Source organism: Sapajus apella, unplaced genomic scaffold, assembly GCF_009761245.1.
Source record: "Sapajus apella isolate SASKATOON/1434 unplaced genomic scaffold, GSC_monkey_1.0 scaffold462, whole genome shotgun sequence".
NCBI lineage: Eukaryota > Metazoa > Chordata > Mammalia > Primates > Cebidae > Sapajus > Sapajus apella.
The window spans coordinates 33,028-36,283 of NW_022437398.1; the positions used below are offsets into that span (position 1 = coordinate 33,028).

The 3,256-nt window shown below is 36.3% G+C and overlaps 1 pseudogene; it reads left to right on the forward strand.

Moving 5' to 3' along the window:
* The first annotated feature begins 2,458 nt into the window (after positions 1 to 2,458).
* LOC116545968 lies at positions 2,459 to 2,558 on the forward strand (annotated as a pseudogene).
* The last annotated feature ends 698 nt before the right edge of the window (positions 2,559 to 3,256 follow it).

Genomic DNA, 3,256 nt, shown 5'->3' on the forward strand with positions numbered 1-3,256 from the left:
GTCAGCAGAAAGACCAAGCTGTAATTAGAAGCCTGGAACTTTCAGCTTTACTCCTCCCCATCCTCTGGGAAGGGGAAAGGGGCTGGAGATTGAGTTAATAATCATGTATGCCTATGTAATGAAGCCTCTATAAAAATCCCTGAACTACAGAGTTAGGAGAGTTTCTGGGCTGATGAACACATGGCAGGAAGGTGGCCCACCCCAACCACATGGGGACAGAAGCTCCTGCACTCAGAAACCTTCCAGACCTCACCCTATGTATGTCTTCACCTTGACGTTCAACTATACCCTTTGTCATATCCTTTATTAATATGATAAACCATTAAATGTAAGTGTTTTCTTGAATTCTGTAAGTTACTCTAACAAATTAATTGTACTTGAGGAAGGGGTCATGAAAAACCCTGATTATTAGCTGGTAGGTCAGAAGCACATGTAAAACAATCTGGAGCTTTCAACTTGCATTAGACGTGGGGGTCCATCTTGTGTGACTGACCCCTCAACCTGTAGGATTTGACTCTAACTCCAGGTAGAGAGTGTCATAATTGAATTGAATTATAAGACACTCTGTGTCTGTTGCAGAACTGTTTGATGTTTAGGGAAAAAAGCCTACACATTTTGGTCACAAAAGTATTCTGTGTTGTGTTGAGTGGAGTGTGCGAGAGTAGGAACACCTTGTATTTTTTCCCTATCTAATACACTAATATACAGCATAATATCTATAGCTAACAATCACGTATTATATATCTAAACGTTGCTAAGACAGTAGATATGTTAAGTGTTCTTACCACACACACACAATGATAATAAAGGAAAAGGGAGGACTCTTTGGGAAGTAATGGATACATTTATGCCCTTATCATTAACATTAAATGTATAGAGCTTTTTTATGTGTCAATCATATATCAATTAAGTAGTTTTAAAATGAAATAAAATGTGCAAACATTACTAGCAACCTTACAGAAATATGAAGTAGTATAAAACATACTATGGACAATTGTCCGCCACAAAGTAGACAACCTAGATAAAATGGACAACTTCTTAGAAACACAAAAACTACCCAAATGACTCAAGAAGTAAAAAATCTGATGAGACATAGGTAAAGAGAATGATTCAGTAACCAAAAACCTCCTAGCAAAGTCCAGGATCAGATGACTTCACTGGTGAATTGTACCAAACATCTAAAAATAATTAACACAAGGCAGAGAGCCTGTAACACCAGCAGTTTGGGAGGCTGAGGTGAGCAGATCACCTGAGGTCAGGAGTTCAAGACCAGCCTGGCCAACATAGTGAAACCCCATCTCTACTAAAATACAAAAATTAGCTGGGCGTGGTGACATATGCCTGTAATCCAGCTACTCAGGAGGCTGAGGCAGGAGAATCACTTGAACCCAGGAGGCGGAGATTGCAGTGAGCTGAGATCACACTACTGCACTCCAGCCTGGGTGACAGAGTGAGGCTCCATCTCAAAAAAAAAAAAAAACAAAAAAACCCCCACAAATACATCTTAACATATTCCAAAAATTAGAAGAGGATGCAACATTTCCTAACTCATTCTATGAGGCCAGCCTTAAACTGATATCACAGCCAGACAAAAATTTCACAAGAAAATTATAGATCATTATCACTTATGAATATAGATGTAAAAATTCTCAAAAATATCAACAACTCTCAAACTGAATCTAACAGCATATTAAAATATTATGCTCCACGACCAAGGGGAATTTATTCCAGGAATACATATTTAGTTCAACATATGAAAATCAACCTAATACACCACATTAAGAGAATGAAGGAAAACCATCACATTCTTACAAATAGATACAGAAAAAGCTTTTGACAAAATCCAATTCCCTACCATGATAAAAACACTCAACAAATCAGGAATAAAAGAGAACTTCCTTCACATGATAAAAGGCATTCATGAAAAACTTTTATATCACGCTTAAGGATGAAAGACTTTCTCCTATAATCAAAAACAAGACAAGTATGCCAACTTTTACTACATCAATTCAACATGGTACTGGAAGTCTGGCCAGATAACGAGGCCATAAAAAAGAATAAAGGTCATATAAATTGGAAAGGAAAAAATGAAACTCTCTCTTGTCATTGATGACATGATGCTACACATAGAAAATCCCAAGATTTTCTAAGATCCACAAGAAACTTACTAGAGCTAATAAACCAATTCAGCCACAGGTGGCAAACTACTTATTACCATTCCACAAAGACATAAGAAGCTTTCATCATAACGTAAATGTGCTCACTGTTATTTTCATAAAAAAACCTGCTATAAGAATAATGTGTACTGTTGTCAATTTAAATAAATTCTGACATAGATTCCTTTCTTTTTTTTACTTCAGATTAGCACTTTGAGTAGCATCATTCAGGATTGATCATATGTTACAACTTTATAACTAAATTTTACACATTTAAATTAATGTGAAAAATTATTACGTTTGTGTTGGCAGCACATATACTAAAATTAGAAAAATATAGAGAAGATTAGCATGGCCCTGTGCACAGATGACACGTAAATTCATGAAGCATTCCATATTTTTAATTAAAAGACACAGAATGGCAAGGTGGATAAAGAGTCAAGACCCATCAGTGTACTGTATTCAAAGACCCATCTCACATGCAAAGACATATATAGGCTCACGAAAGCAGAAAGAAAGCAGGGGTTGCAATCCTACCTTCTGATAAAACAGACTTCAAACTAACAAAGATCAAAAAAGACAAAGAAGAGCATTACACAATGGTAAAGGGTTCAATTTAACAAAAAGAGATAACTGTCCTAAATATATATGCATCTAATACAGGAGCACCCAGACTCATAAAAAGTTCTTAGAGATCTACAAAGAGACTTAGACCCCCACACAATAACAGTGGAACATTTTAACACCCCACTGTCAATATTAGACAGATCATCAAGACAGAAAATTAGCAAGGATATTTAGGACTTGAACTCAGCTCTGGATCAAGTGGACCTGACAGATATCTACAGAGCTCTCCATCCAAAAACAACAGAATATACATTTTTCTTGGTGCCATGTAGCACTTACTCTCAAACAGATCACATAATTGGAAGTTAAACACTCCCCAGCAAATGAAAAAGAACTGAAATCATAACAGTCTCTCAGACTACAGTGCAATCAAATTAGATCTCAAGATTAAGAAACTCACTCAAAACCATACAACTACATGGAAACTGAACAACCTGCTCTTGAATGACTCCTGGGTAAATAATGAAATTAAG